General features: G+C 45.6%; 1 long non-coding RNA gene across 2 annotated transcripts in view; it reads left to right on the top strand.

The window, feature by feature from the left end:
• Positions 1–515: 515 nt before the first annotated feature.
• Positions 516–16,811, top strand: part of LOC112543768 (uncharacterized) — a 79,861-nt gene continuing 63,565 nt past the window's right edge. For both annotated transcript variants that reach the window (XR_003086995.3, XR_003086993.3), the window contains exons 1-3: positions 516–652; positions 1,135–1,208; positions 2,481–2,627. This is a non-coding gene — a long non-coding RNA (uncharacterized LOC112543768). The remainder of the gene's footprint in view (positions 653–1,134; positions 1,209–2,480; positions 2,628–16,811) is intronic.

The raw sequence follows: 16,811 nt of genomic DNA, 5'->3' as shown, positions 1-16,811 counted from the left end.
GGCAGGTATTTAGATCCCAGCGTCTGGCTGGATTTTGCCACCAGTGAGTCTGGATGTAACTGGGAGCAAGTTATGACCCACCTTCCTCAACAGGAAGCAAGGCAGGGAGCATCTTTGTGCTCCCGGGAGGGGTGGAGCCTCTGGCGGAAGGGGAAGGGCTGAGGGCAGCCAGCCATTAGTGCTGCCCAGAGACCACAGCACCCTCCCACCCCCCGTCCCCAAACCAGCCATTAGAGATGCCCGGAGCATGCTGTGTGGCACTCCAGTGGTGATTTAAAGGGCCTGGAGCTCTGACTGCTGCTACTGCCTCAGAAGCAGTGACCAGGGACCCTGGGCCCTTTGAATTGTTGGGCTCCAGAGCAGTTGTCCCCTCTGACCTCCATCAGTGGGCCTCAACGGTCCTGCTGTTGGCTCACGCGGTGTTGTCCTACACCTGCATCTGTGAGGTCCCATCTGTTGCCATGGCAATGAATGTGATGCCATGAATGCCTCACATGAGGACTTGCCTGGAGGTTTAAATGCAAAGAAAATACAACACGTTGCACAAAAAGCAAGTCCAAGCTCAACTGTTCAGTATGATGGACGGGAACCGGGGCCAGCCCTCTGTGGTATGGCGAGACCTCAACTGCTCCTGACGTCAGTGGAATTTGAGGTTGTTCAGCACCTTTTAAGATCAGACTCATAATCTGAAACAACATTCATGCTGACATCCCTCTTTTCACTCAGGGATGGGTTTTGAATCCCTGACAATTATTTACAATGTTTCTCCAAACCCTTAACCTAGTTACACTCTTTATTAGGGAATTTGGACCTTCTTCTATTCCCAGGCAGTTCCTTGGTTTAATCCAGGGCCTTCAAATGAAATGTGTAATTAGAGGCAATGCCAAACCAAATCCCTATGTCTGAACTGCCTCCTTTTTGGGGGAAATGCTGATCTGGATGTGACCTTTGTATCTTAGACCCATCTGGTTTTCAAATAATCCCACGCTACTGGATTGGCGACGAGAAAGTGCATGTTGGGTGATTTAGTTAATATTTCATTGTGAACCATCAGCTGCCAGCCTCCCATCAGATTAGCTCCAAATCTAAAAAGAGTAACAGGCACCTGATACATTTGTCCCTCATCTTTTATAGACAGGTGCTGAATGGACAGCGCAAGGCAGGAAGACAGATTATTCCAAAAGACCTGTTTTTCTTTAAAGAAATGAGTAAGACACTTTGTTTTCTATCCCCCTGTGAATAGTCAAGAGGTAGATCTACAAGGGCTACCGCAGTTTGCGGGCTGCGATGGTTATTGCCATTTCCAGAAATGCCATCTCTGAGAGGCCCTAATTTCACCATCAGCTACCTCAGTGCTGCCATTTCGCCTTCACTGTTTCACCATCAGTTCTTTCACGATCACCTGGTAGCATCTGCTGTGTCAGCATCATCTGTTTCAGCATCGGCGTGTAACCATCAGCAGTGACACCATCTGTCACTGCAGTATTATCATGGCAGCACTTTTGTGCTTTAAAAAACCTGCACCCTTTTCTTAAACCCTGTCGGCGCCCCCCCCCCCCTTGACGGGGGTTGCCACCCTCCTCCAGGGCATCATCCAACCAGCTTAGGCCTCAGCCTAAAGTGTGGTGCCCCTTTTTAGGGGAAATACAGCCTCATGGCCTAGCCCCCAAAGTTCACTGCCCCTGCGACAGGGGAAATACGGCCTCCTGGCCTAGTCCAAAGTTCACTGCCCCGGCAATAGGGGAAATACGGCCTCCCAGCCTAGTCCAAAGTTCACTGCCCTGGTACTAGGGGAAATACGGCCTCCCAGCCTAGTCCAAAATTCACTGCCCCGGTACTAGGGGAAATACGGCCTCCCAGCTTAGTCCATAATTTGCAGGCCCAGAGGCCTAGTCCAAAGTTCGTTATCCCAGCCCCCCACTCGCCGGGGTCTCGGGCAGCAGGGGTAGGGGGGCCCGGGCCCCCCCTCCCCAACCCAGGGCCCTAGTAGTGGCGGGTGGCTCCCCCCCGCAACGCGCCGAGCCCTCAGGGGCTTCTACAGCTCCCTGCCCTGGGTCACTCCCTGCCCCGGCGCGGTCCCACCTGTCGGCGTCGGGCGGGTGGCTGTACTGGTACTTCCCTGGCCACGTCGGGGTTGGCAGGGTCCGGTCCGGCGCTCGGGTCACGTGGGGTCGGTCGGCAGCTCCGGCGTTCAGCCCTCTTGGCGACTCCCTCTCTGGCGCTAGCTCCAGCTTGGGCCGCAGTCTGTCTCTTCTGAGCAGGCCAGCAGCCTTTTGTACCTGGGCTCCCCTTGGAGCATGCCCAGTAGGGCTGTGTGGGTGGGGCCCTCTCCGCCCCCGGCACCAGGTGGTTTCCCTGGGTTTGAGTGCGGGGCGGGGCCGCCCGTCACAAACCCCTTCTCCCACTTCGGCATGTACCATTCCCCTAGGTAACACTGTCCCCTACCCAGTCAATCACCTTTTCTTTGCTCACCATGAAAGAAAGAAATTTGCTCGAAAAAGAAAACGATTGCAACGGACCATTCAGTTCCACGAGATGAACGTTACAGATGTCTCATTCTGCGGTGATCTGGTCTCCTCTGACACCTGCGATGGCTGCTGCCTGTTTCAAGGTCCTCCATTGTGAAGGTAGGAGTGCTGCTGACTGTTAAATGAGAAGTTAAATGTGGGCTGGAGACTGCATTTTCCTACAGCACATTGCTAGAGATCTTGGGCTTGATTCTTCTCTCCCTTTGTTATCTGCATTGTGGCAGTACATAAACAACAGCACCGAATGTGGAGATGTGCCGCCCACTTAGGGGATGCAGCACACAGAGTCATTTTAGTCACCTTTGTGCCTTCCTGTTTTGGGGGTAAGGGGGTTGCTGTGCCCCAAGGTGCAACTTAGCTAAAATTCTAGCAGCCCATCCCACACTGCGTATATGTAACTGTTCTACTCAGAAATTTCCACAGTTATGTGCTGCAACCTTGCCTCTTCTGGTTACTGGCGTGCTCATCCTACCCCTGGTGGTGTCCCCTGAGCTAGGTCCTGTCTACGGTCACTATCCACAATATTTCTCTGGGGGGAAGTTTTCCTTTGCCAGCTAAAAGACTTTCCCATTCATTTTACACAATCACTACCCACTTGCAATTTGTTACCTAAGTGACACTCACTTTGCACAGGCATAAATGACTTACACAAGTTGCAGGCCAATGGAAAAAATCAAGCCCTTTTTGGATATACAAGATGTGGCAGGGAGCTACCAAGGCCTCATGGAAGGCAGATATGTGGGCCGCTGGGTATGTTCCCTGAGTAGGCTGTTAAAGATTCTGGCCCAGCCAGCCACACCTGAAGCCTGAAGGGAAGGCAAATTAGAACACGTGCAGCCACTTAAGGTGGATGCACGCACTATAAAAATACTCCCCAGGCAGGCTAAGGGGGAAGGAGAAAAGGGATGGACTAGAAGAGAACTCAAGGAGAAAGGAGCAGCCCAGAGCAAGAAAACACACCTGAGTGAGCTGATATGAAGATTTGCTCTGTGATATCAGGAATGAGGGATTGCAGAAGGGGTTGGGGAAGTGGCCCAGGGAGGGGCTGCTCTTCAGGGTCAAGGGCCAAGCTACACGGCCTGCTTGGTGCTGCCCCCTCCTATAGGGTCCTGAGCCAGAATCTGGAGCAAGTGGGGGGGAACCTATTCCCCCTTTCTGGTTGGAAGGGCCAGCAGGGACTGGAGAAAGAAGGACACTGGACTGACCAATGATGAAAGAGGCTCTGGTAGCAGGGCACCCTTGCCTTTGTGGCAGCAATTAGGGACACTGCGAGACTCTGAGAAGAGCGGGACCCACAGGGCCTAGCACAGACTCTGCCACAAAGAGAATCCAGGGAGCTCAGACAATCGGCTCGTTTCTGCTGGATTTCTTACATCCCATCAACATTTCTTCTGGTGGGCTACATCTACACTGGCACGAATTTCCAAAAATGCTTTTAACGGAAAAGTTTTCCGTTAAAAGCATTTTCGGAAAAGAGCGTCTAGATTGGCAGGATGCTTTTCCGCAAAAGCACTTTTTGTGGAAAAGCGTCCATGGCCAATCTAGACGCGCTCTTCCTCAAAAAAGCCCCGATCGCCTTTTTCGCTTTTGGGGCTTTTTTGCAGAAAACAGAACCATGCTGTCTACACTGGCCCTTTTGCGCAAAAGTCTTTCGGAAAAAGACTTTTGCCCAAACGGGAGCAGCATAGTTTTTCCAGAAAAGCACTGATGATTTTACATGAGATCGTCAGTGCTTTTCCGGAAATTGAAGCGGCCAGTGTAGACAGCTGGCAAGTTTTTCCGGAAAAGCAGATGATTTTCTGGAAAAACTTGGCAGTCTAGACACAGCCTCGGTGTAAGAATCTCACACGCAAGTGGTAACCTGGGTCTCTGCGCTCTGCTCTTTTGCTGGTAACTGCAATGTGTGTTCCTGGTTTAAGATCATGACCGAGTGAATCTGATTCCTGTTCAGCTTGCAGCAATTATTTTTCGAATCCACACCGTGTAAAGGGTGTCATTTTCTTTTACCTCCCTGCAAAATTCGTCAAATGCAAATTTTGTCAGCTTCTCTTTGGGTGTGAAATTTTCCCACACAGCTCCTGCTTATCTATAGAAAGCTGTAACTGGAAAGATATCTTTTTGAAAAAAAAATGCTGTGTATAGGGACTTGCATGAGAGATGTAGGGCTCTTTAGATTAACAGGAGTGCTGTAAGCAAGACATGAGGTGTAATGCTTCCATGCCACTCAGCACTGATAAGCCCTCAACAGGAGTACTGTGTCCTGTTCTGGGCACTACATATTAGAAAAAGATGTGGACAATTTGGAGAAAGTCCAGAGGAGAGCGAACACCATGATTAAAACATGACCTATAAGGAATGATTGAAAAAATTGGGTTGTTTCTTCTGGAGAAGAGAACACTAAGGGGACGGAGCATTAATCAAGTACATAAAAAGTTGTTATAAAAGTAGAGGATTATAAAATCTTTTCCTTAACCTCTGAGCACAACCCAAAAAGGACTGGGCTTAAATAACAGCAAAGAAGATTTAGGTTAGACATTGGGGAAAACTTCCAAACTATTAGGGTAGTTAAAGCACTAGAACAAATTACGTAGGGTGGTTGTGGAATTGCTGAGATTGTAGGTTTTTCAGAGCACGCCAGACAAACACGTGCCAGAAATGGTCTAGATAATATTTAGTCCTGCTTCAGTGGAGGGACTGGACTAGATGACCTATCAAAGTCCCTTCTAATCCTACCTTTCTGTGATTTCCAATTCTGCTCGTTGGGTCAGAAATTCAATTATTATAAATAGTGGTTTTCTAATTTATATTATACTGAATTAAAAACTAATTCTTTGGAAACCATTTAGGAGAAAAGAAGCTGAATCAAGATCATCCAAGCACCACAAAAATCTCTAGATAAAAGGTCACTTTTAGCTGTCCTCTGATAATTGCAAGTGTGATCTGGCATTATGGTCATCACTGGCTAAAGGCGTTGCTATAGCTACCGATGCCAACAAGCCTAAAGGAGGAGTTCGTAATCAAATAGAGAATATAAACCCAACTATCACTGTGACTGTAAGAATGGACAGGGAAAAAAATAGGCCATTATTTACAGAAAGTCTTAGATTTAGAAAGGCTTGTCACACAAATGTAGCACACACCACTCATTTGGTGGTTGGTACGGTTCTGAAAAGAAGGTCTTTATTTTAGAGAAGGATGTAGTTCTTCAGTGTATGTTTTTCTGCAAGAACAATATGTGTGTGACTTTGCCTGAAAGAGTGAATCCACACTGCTTTGTTTTTGCTGGTTTAAGAGATTTACCTGGGGAGCCACAGTCTAAGCAGATATCCCCGGAGACATAGTCCTGTTGTTGGACTCTCTGCATTCTAAGTTTTTCTCACAGCAGACTGTGGGGTACCTCCTGGAATCTATTGAAACGCTGAGTCATGGGGTCAAATTAACACACTCCTAAATCCATTTCTTAGTACCCCATAATTCATGCAGTTTTCGTGATCCAGCATCATTTGCAAATTGCTGCCAGGCAGCCTGAAGAAAGCACTGCTGAGCATCCCAAGAGCCATTAATATGCACAAAGGCCAGGTTATTAATTCGTGTGTCCCTTTGCAAGCTGTCCTTACACTGGAGGGTGTTAACCCGATCCATTATGAAAAGGTCCTTGTTGCCAGAAAGATGTGCAGAATAGTAGGTGGTGAAAAAGAAAGGAAACACCAACACCTCTTGTGAGCAGCCTCAAAATTCTGTTTTGAACACCTGCTAGGCAGTGCAAAGTGCACTGCAAAATAATTAGACTTTTTCAGTAACCGCTGTAATGTCGTTAACAATAGTTAGGGGCTGACTGACAGGAGCTAGAGCGTTCTGTAACTGGTGCAGCCACGAAAGCCATATAATCTTTATGCATTTTGAAATATCCCTGTATGCCAATTTGTGTAATTTGTCTCCGAGTCCAGCATGCATTTAGAGATGTAATGGTAGCTAAAAGCTCAGGTCACTGATCAAACTGTGATCCAAAGCAGATCTTCTGTTGTTTGCTGCTTCTATATCTGCTGCAACAATAACACATGATTGGGCTTTTTAAACCCCCATGCTGTTGCCATTGCCATCTTGAATGTGTGTGTGTGTGTGGCACCCTCCCCCCAGTAAACCAGGAAGGAGCTGGAACATGAAGCAGCATGGATGGGGATAGAAGAGCATCACATTTGGTCCAGGGTTGTGAAATGTCACATTACAGGAAATAAACCCTTCTGAGAACACCATTTTGAACACCGGAGGAAGGTAGTTCGGGAGAAAAGGGTGAAAAAAGTGAACAGGCAGAGAGAGGCATTTCTATCTATCCTCTCACATCACGGGTGCTGGAACAATGTTATATAAAGGGGGTACTGAGAGCTATTGAACCAAACTGTAAAGCCTGTAAGTAATGGAAACCACTTCAAGCCAGGGGGTGCTGCAGCCCCGCTCTCCTGCCCACTTAGTTTCAGCACCCGTGCCTAGCCTCCAGCTGATAACCAAGACCAAGTGTTTAAATCCCCCTATGAAAGCAGTACCTGGACAGTTTTTGGGACATAGCACAGAATACTTACTGGTTGATGTTCCCTCCATTGTTACCTTAGCTCAGGTGTCACTGGGACCCACACACCTAGGGTGTGTCTACATAGCACTTTTACCTCAAAATAGCTTATTTCAAAATTTGGCGCTGGCTACACAGCACCAAATTTCGAAATAAAGCACTATTTTGACAAATCCCTTAACCCTCGTGGAACGAGGGTTACAGAGATGCTGGAAAAGTGTGCCTGTTATTAAATATATTTCAAAATAACAGGTGCATTTAAAGATGTGGAATAGCTATTTCAGGATACTTGAGGTATCCCAAAATAGCTCTGCTGTGTAGACATAGCCCTAGTGTGGTTCACTGCCCCAGGTAGTGGCGCTTATACCACTTAGAGTGAGAGATAAGAACAAGGGAGCTCTACAGTGAAAGCTAAACACCAGCTGGCTTTATAGCGCAAACGGTAGAGGCTCTTATACTGAGGTCCCAGGTTCAGATCTGCACAGTGGTGGTTACATCCTCTCTGTCTCTGTGTGGGTCTTCAGCTTGAGTTGAGCATGGCAAAACTCCTTCTTGCTGGGCTCCATGGCCAGCTGGGTGTCCTTCAAACTGTCCATGATGGGCTCCTTAGCAAATACCTAATTCAGCTCCTTAGTGTATGCAACTGTCCTGGGAGTATTATTGGAGGCCTTGTTTATTCTTCCAGAGCGCCTTAACTTTGGGCATGGTTGGATGATGTCCTGATAGTGTTCCCTTGCATTTGTTCTGGTGGCTTGTATTAAGATGGGACTGGACCTTTCCTCTCCTCAAAGGGCCAGAAGACCCAATACCGCAGGATGAATTAACATAGAAACATGGGTCCTGGTTATTAGAATGGATCGGGGAAGAATATATGAACTTGCCAAACTGGAAAAGCAAAGCAACAGACCTGACAGTATGCCAGCATTTGAACAATGAGCTGACATCTGGAACAGAAGACAACACACAAGTAAATAGACAGGCCGGTACAGGGGTGAAGCAATGCAATGTGGAATAGTAATGGAAAGACTGCCTGAAGTGGTAGTTAATTTGAAACGGAGATACATCAACATGGACCTCATGCTGGCATAACTCTTCCAGGATAAAATGAGGTGACTGGGCAACAAAATGGCACATGAATTTTAATGCTGATAAAATGCAAAGTAATGCATATTGGAAAACATAATTCCAACTAAATGTATAAAATCATTTCATTTAGCTGTTACCATTCAAGAGCGAGATCTTGGAGTCATCGTGGATAGTTCTTTGAAAACATCCGCTCAGTGTGCAGCAGCAGTCAAAAAAGCAAACAGAATGTTCGGAATCATTAAAAAGGGATAGAAAATAAGACAGAATATTTTATTGCTTCTGTATAAATCCATGGCACACCCACATCTTGAATACTTTGTGCAGATATGGTCACCTCATCTCAAAAAAGGTATGTTGTCACTGAAAGTTCAGAAAGGGGCAACAAAAATTATTACAAGTATGGAATGTCTGTCATATGAGAAGAGATTAATAAGACTGGCACTAGTCATCTTAGAAAAGAAGAGACTAAGAGGGGATATGATAAAGATCTATAAAATCATGACTAATGTGGAGAAAGTGAATAAGGAAGTTATTTACTTGTGTCTACAATACAAGAACTAGGGGTCACCAACTGAAATTAATAAGTAGGGGTATATCTACACTACCCTCCTATTTCGAACTAGCGGGGTAATGTAGGCATACCGCAATTGCAAATGAAGCCCAAGATTTGAATTTCCCGGACTTCATTTGCATAAGCAGGGCGCCGCCATTTTTAAATCCCCACTCGTTCGAACCCCGTGCCGCGCGGCTACACGCGGCACGAACTAGGTAGTTCGAACTAGGCTTCCTAGTTCGAACTACCGTTACTCCTCATTCCACGAGGAGTAACGGTAGTTCGAACTAGGAAGCCTAGTTCGAACTACCTAGTTCGTGCCGCGTGTAGCCGCGCGGCACGGGGTTCGAACGAGCGGGGATTTAAAAATGGCGGCGTCCCGCTTATGCAAATGAAGCCCGGGAAATTCAAATCCCGGGCTTCATTTGCAATTGAAGTATGCCTACATTACCCTCCTATTTCGAAATAGGAGGGTAGTGTAGACATACCCTAGCAGGTTTAAAACAAACAAAAGGAAGTATTTCTTCACATAACGAACAGTCAACCTGTGGAACTCCTTGCCAGAGGATGTTGTGAAGATCTGGACTTTAACAGGATTCAAAAAAGAACTATATAAATTCAGCGAGGTTAGGTCCATCACTGGCTATTAGCCAGGATAGGTATGAATAGTTTCCCTAGCCTGTTTGTCAGAAACTGGGTATGGGCGACAGGGGATGGATCACTTGATGATTACTTGTTCTGTTCACTCTCTCTGGGGCACCTGGCATTGGTAATTGTCGGAAGATAGGATACTGGCCTAGGTATACCTGTGTTCTGACCCAGTATGTCCATGCTAATGTTCTTAGAGTCTTGTGACAGAATCATGTCACTTTCAGAGCGAATTAATTAAGGCAGGAAAATATACTAAATGAATAAAATAAAGAACTCTTGTGAGTGGACACAGTTGATGCCAAAAAAGGATGTTCTACTAAAAAAGCTTTCCCATGTAGACAATTCCTTAGAGTCCCTATGACATTCTGAACATGTGGAAGATGGAGAGCTTGTGCTTAAGTGCTTTTAAAACATGTTTACTTAGTCATTTTTGTCTGGGTACATTGCTATGAAATAGCCCACCTTTCGGTGGGGTCTCAGCAGAGGGAATACTTCATTTGACTGGGATTTTCTCAGTAGTTATTCTTCTTCTGTGAATAGAACTTGATATTTCTAAGATCCAACACCAGTGGTAATGGCTACAAATACTTTCTATTGTAACTTACTAAATTTCACTTTCAGAAATAAATCCACAAGTGCATTCCAGCCAATATAATCTTTTACTGCCAATAGAGACTGATTTGGTACTATTAATCATTCTAGCCTTGTAAATTGTGGACGGCTCTCTTGCAAAGTGGAAAGTAATGCTTCCAGCAGTAACATTATTAACTGAATCCTGGGTAGCTATAACAGAAATTCATGATATACAGCTTACGACGTACCTGGAAACACAGCTGTTCCTTGAAGTCTGAGCTGATCTTTGATTTCAATATGCAAGACGTATTGTTGGAAACTTCTACAATGAAGCTGGAGAGGTTGCAGCTTTTGTTTTTTTGCAAAAAAGCAATGGATGTTAGTCACCGCTGAGTTCATGTCACTTCTTATTTTTCGTCAAGACCAGAAACTACTGTCATTGTCTTTATCCTTTAATATGAATATTAACACAATATTTTTATGTAGAAACACACAAGTTGAGTGCATTACCAGGATTGCATTTTACAACTCACATTTTGCAGTTAAATGCACACTACATGGCTACGTCACCATTTTCGCGATCGGGGCTTTTTTGTGCAAAACAAATCTGAGCTGTCTACACTGGCCCTTTTGCGCAAAAGCTTTGCGCAAAAGGGACGTTTGCCCGAACCGGAGCAGCATAGTATTTCCGCAAGAAGCACTGATTTCAGACAGTAGGAAGTCAGTGTTCTTGCGGAAATTCAAGCGGCCAGCGTAGACAGCTGGCAAGTTTTTCCGCAAAAGCAGCTGATTTTGCGGAAAAACTTGCCAGTCTAGACACAGCCCATGTGTCTCCTCATGCAGCTGTTCCCACTCGCTGCTCAACCAGGATTCTTTCTTCACCACCAACATCCTTCTCTTCCCATACGGTGTGTTGCCATCTTCACCTAAGAAATATGAGGATTATAGAGCAAACGCCTGACCACATTAAATTCAGAAACACCACATTTTAATGAGGGATGTTAAAATGTGGGTAGTTGTGTAATTGTGTAACTGCTGAAAAACTCAGTGGTTACATGGACCCGCAGCTGGCTCCCCAGGAGCCAGTGAGTGCTGCTCCTGGGAAGTTGGCTGCCACCCCATGCTGCTGCCTCTGTATCAGATGCAGCCGCACAGGCTCCCTGTGCATACCAGCTCCCAACTGCCTCCCTGTGCTGCTGCTTCTGATGCGGTGTAACCATATAACATTAACTGATATGCCCCGGCATATCGGTTAACTCTCTACACAGCTATACATTCACATCCCTAATTTTAATTCTGTTTATGATAAATGTACTAGACCAGATACTCATTTACACAAAAGATCATCTGGATTGTCCTTGATGTGTAAAGGCGTCCCAAAGTGAGTGCAACTGGAAATAAGAGTCAGGTCCATCATTTTACCTCAGGACATCTATTAGGTCTATGGTATATTTACTTCATGCTACCTCCGGAAACTTACTGTTGGGATGAGATACTGTTTGATCCTAGTTTTTTTTTTCCACCTTGCACTTTCAAATTTCTGTGCTCTCGCATAGAAACTTTAGTTTTGTCATTTTTCTTAATCTAAACTTTAATCTGAAAATACCATTTTGCTCTTTGGTGGTTACAGAGGAAAATCTAATCTTTGGTAAATGGGAAAGCCTAAGGATGTGACATTCAGGGTTAGTAAGTGGTGTAGACTGTGACAGGCTGTGGGCTTTCTATGCCTGTAAAATGGGAATGATATGATCTCCCTTCCTGAAAGGGGAGTTTTAAGGTGCCATTCGTTTATTTATATAGTGGCTGAGATGCTCGGATGAAGGTGCAAGATACTAGTTCTCAGATCATTTATTGCATGCTAGATTGTGCCCTTCTCTTAATCAGTCAAGCGGAAGACTGAGGCTCCACCTCACAACTTGCTCTGCTGAGAAGGACCGACCCAGATCTTGGGTACAGATCTGGTGTGGAGCAGAGTGGAGCAGGTGGCACCTGAAGAGCAGTATGTGAGCTGCAGTACATTCTCCACCAGACTTATACCCTAGATCTGGGTCAGGCCCACTCACTGGCTAGAGCAGGGCTGGGCCATAACTTTCAAAGGAGAGTCACTTCATGAATTCTGGTACATGGGCATGGGCTGGGGCCAAGCCCCCCAGAAGGGGCGAGGCTGGAGCTGAAGAGAGAGAAAGAGAGTGAGTGTGAGACACATTGTGTGTGACACAGATTGAGAGTGTGTGGCACAGAGACTGGGAGAGTGTGTGTGTGACTGCCACCGCCACACAGTCACTGAGTGTGTGTGCCGGCTGCTGCTGGGTAAGTTTCTGAGAGAAGCCATGCTCCAGTCCCTTAGACAGGGAAAGCTGTCCTGCCCTGTTGTCTCTTCCCTCTCCCGCTCTGCAGAGATGGGGCATGGGAAGGATGGGGGGGGGAGTGTATGTGGATGAGAGACCGCGCACAAGCACTGAAATCTTAGAAACAGGGCACTGCCTCTTAAGACTGGCACTCCTCTGAGTCACTTACCATCTATGCTTCATATTGGAGCAGCTCTGCTGTGTGTCTCCCTCTGGACGCCAGCTCTGTAGAGCAGGGGTGTGGGAGAGTCAGGAGAGTGCCCTGATTTCAGCACTCCCCTCATGCACAGGGGAATCCTGGGACCAATTCTGCAGCAGGACAGAGCAAGGTGGGGAAAGGGGCAGCTGAACGCACCTCTGGCTGAGTATGAACCTCTGCTAATCCACTGGGAGAGCTGCAGAGAAATGCCAGGTGGGCCCAGAGACTGTTTTTGCCCATCTTGACTAGAACAACTGGCCATGCACAAATGAGGAAGAAAGCTGCATCCTTTCAAGGACTGTAGTAAATTTCTTCCCCTTAAATTATGAGGGAAGGAAAGTATCAGAGAATGGATGCCAGCTGGGGTTACTCATGGTGATGTTCAGTTTAAGCTCAGCTCCTTGCTCAGGGCAAACCCAGTATTGAGCTCACTAATATTTAGTAGAGTAGATGTAACGTGAGATTGGACGCTGAACTGCTAGGCTATTGATCATGCCCCGTATTCCTCTGCTCCTCCTCCCTCCTGCAAGTCTGAAACACAACAAGGTATTTTTAAATTTGTGACTCATACTTGTTTCAGAAGGCGGTCAATGGAAGAGGTTTCCTTCAGGAGAAAGGCAGACCCCAAACTTCACAATTGGAATGCAAGAAAAAAATTACCTTTCTTCATTGTTTCCAGGTAAAGAGATTTGCCGCAGTTGCATACATATATGGATTATGCTCTGAAGGAAACCAACAGCCTCTGTCAGAAGGTTACCTTCTGAGAAGTGTGAATTTCATGATCGCAAGACAAATGTTTGTCACGAAAAGCAAGAATTGCGATTTGAACACAGATAAATGTGTACTCCTCTTCTGCTAGGTTTTCCTTAGCTCTTTTTGACATGTAAAAATATCCTGCTTTGGAAAACGATAGAGTATTATTTTAAGAATAAGAATAAACAAATTTATCATAATTGAACTGAAATTCATGAAAATTAACTCTTTTGGTGTGTAGAGAAGGGAGTGAAATGGTTTCCATGGCAATGCCTGTCTTACCTTTTAGACAGAGGACAGCTTGGAGCTGTAAAATGAAGTCCCCTTTTACACCTCCTTTCTCATACTAACAGAAAAACTTCCTGTGCTTTAAACCATCAGAGGGACTTATATTTTCTCATAAATCCAACTTCAAAATCAATTTCTACTGCAAATTTACCTTAAGTAATTATTTTAATAAGTCAATCAAAGAGTTAATGACAATACAAATCCTTATTTTAAACAGAACGGCCCATATTATCCTCCCAGGGATCAGTGGGGAGTTGTAGAAATATAGCAGAGAATTTGACCCAATAGATTGAATTCCTCCCTGATGCTACGCCAGTAACTTAATTGGAGTTGTGCCAGGGATAAATTTGGCCCATCGCAAGTTCAGCTCTTTCCCATCATTAGGATTATTCGTGAAGAATGTTATTATAACCTATTTCTGAATCCAGCCATTGTGCTTCATTATGATTTGCTTTTGATTCTGTTACCATGTGAACAAAGAAATATGTATAGCTGCGGCACATGATCTCAGAATGTCAACTGTGGGGTGCTCTCCCCTCCTAAGCTGATTGGTAAGACACGCAGTGTCCTTTGGCAGCTATTTGAAAAGTTGCATGCATGTTTAGATCGAAAATTAATTGGGATTAAAGTAACTAAGTAGCAGGTTAAGGAAAAAAAATGTGTAACATCTGAAAGCCTATAGTTTTCACTGAGAAAACCTTCACCATAAAGCAAAATTTTATAACTACGGATCAGGTCTTCGGCTGCTGTAAATCGGCCTAGCCCCAATGACTTTGTTGGTCATTGATTGCAGTAGAGTTCTGCTGATTTACACCAACTGAAGATATGGCCCTGTATGTACAGGTCCATCCTGCAAGCTCTCAGTGTGTGGCTCTCTTATTGAAGTCAATGTGTATGGCATGAGAAGTCTTGTAGAAATTCCCCCTAAATAAATACTCATACTTTAAGAAGCTTACAAACATAATTCATTGTTATTAAAGACCCAGATCCATTACAGCTGGTCCCCGAGTTGTGAACAGTCGATTTGCGACTGTTCGCATTTATGACCAGACCTCCCATTAAGCGGTTGTAAAAGGCGGTCCCTGAGTTACGAACACGACCCTCGGTTATGAACAGCGCAGTCGCTATGTAACTCAACGGGGTCCGACTTACAAACATTTCGAGTTACGGCCAAGTGTTTGGTCCCTAACTCGTTCGTAACTTGGGGACTGGCTGTACTGTGGCTGACAAGTAGGAAGCAGAAACCATGATGCAAAGATGCCACAATGTCTTTACAATGTCTCAGTTGCTTATTTTACTAACAAAACCCGATGTCCATGGCTGACAGCACAGCAGAACCAGTACACTATGGAAGAGGGAGTTGGATCCACTCCACTGTCAGGCATTGCTGGTAAACTTGTTGGCTACATTCAGATTCTAGAACCTTGATAATTGGTGACCATGTGCAAGACATGCTAGAACCCAGGTGGAACATCAGAATCCAGGCAGAAATTGCCACGATTCCAGTTACAAAAATCATCTCTTTGACTTTCAAACTGTGCCAATTTAACTGTTCACTGAAAAGTTAAGTTATGGAGCTCCTCAAGAAGTGGCTTTGTTGAGTACATTCAGCTGTTTGGTCTGTTGCATGTAAACAACGCCCAAATTGTCTTGCTCTGGCACACAACCATTCTTGCTTAAAGTCTGGATTGTTTCTACCTCATTCATTCCAAAGTCCTGAGCTGAACCATTGTCCAAGGCATTACAACTTCATTCTAAAAGGAAGGAGGCAATTGTATTTTTCAGTCTCTCTCCTTTTTTGCCAGCTTGTATATTATTTTATCATCAAGGTGGAAGCTCAACATTTGTTTTCATTGCTTGCTATGTTAGACAGAGTTTCCTTTATGTAATCTGAACCAGGGAACGTAATGGGTCATATGATTTGTTTTGCAGCTTGTGCACTGCAAATTCATGCATGAAGGAGCAGCAGCAATGTTCCTTCTTTCCCCCATCCATGTGCAGAATAAATTTTGTTATGCACACCAACACATGTGTAGATGTGCACCACCAGTAGAAATACATGCTGCTGACTATGGGTGCTCTGCTAATCAGCTGGGTGGCATTTGAATCTGTGCTGGGTGGCTGCACAAGTACATTGCCTGCAAGGAACACTGCACAGTGCCCTCTATGGTCAGATGGAGCACTGCACACAGTTCTCTTGGGCTAGTGGGGCAGTTAGCCACTCCCTGCGCCTGAAGCTAGGTCTACACTACACCCAGAAGTTTGATTTAAGATCCACAACTCCCGCTAGATCAATAATGTAGCTGGAGTTGACATAACTTAAGCAGAGCTTGGCTCCATCTCCAAAGCGAGAGGTTGAGTTGAGAAACATTCACATCAACTTCCCTTAGTTGCAAGGAGTACTGGTGCCACCGGAGCTGCCATCAAAAATCAATTTAGAGGGTCTTTACTAGACCCACGAAATCGAACCCTGGAAGATCGATTGCCAGAGTGTTGATCCTCTGGTAAGTGGAGACATGGCCTAAGTCTCTATGGGTATGTCTACACTACCCCGCTAGTTCGAACTAGCGGGGTAATGTATGCATACCGCACTTGCTAATGAAGCCCGGGATTTGAATTTCCCGGGCTTCATTAGCATAAGCGGGGAGCTGCCATTTTTAAATCCCCGCTGCTTCGAACTGTTACTCCTCGTGAAACGAGGTGTACCGGTAGTTCGGAATAGGCACCCTAGTCCGAACTACCTAGTTCGAGCCCCGTGTAGCCACGCTACACGGGGTTCGAAGCAGCGGGGATTTAAAAATGGCGGCTCCCCGCTTATGCTAATGAAGCCCGGGAAATTCAAATCCCGGGCTTCATTAGCAAGTGCGGTATGCATACATTACCCTCCTAGTTCGAACTAGGAGGGTAGTGTAGACATACCCTATGACAGTCTCATTCCAGGCTATGCAGGGTGTTAGTTGTAGTCCCACTGGGTATGTCTAGACTGCATCCCTCTGTCGGCAGAGGGATGCAGATTAGGCAGGTCGACGTTGCAAATGAGGCAGGGATTTAAATATCCTGTGCCTAATTTGCATAAAAATGGCCGCTGTGTTTTGCTGACTCAACACTTTGTCGGCAAAAAGTGGCAGTTTAGAGGGGGATCTGTTGAGAAAGAAAGCCTTTGTTGACAGATCCTGTAAGCCTCGTCTGGCAACCACCTCTGTTTCTCCGCTCTTATTCTCCCAGCTGTGGTGAAGCTGGCCACTAGCACTTCCTGCATTAACCCATT

This window comes from Pelodiscus sinensis, chromosome 13 (assembly GCF_052426305.1).
Source record: "Pelodiscus sinensis isolate ZL-2025 chromosome 13, ASM5242630v1, whole genome shotgun sequence".
Taxonomy (NCBI): Eukaryota; Metazoa; Chordata; order Testudines; family Trionychidae; genus Pelodiscus; species Pelodiscus sinensis.
This window is presented reverse-complemented; position numbering and strand designations above follow the sequence as displayed.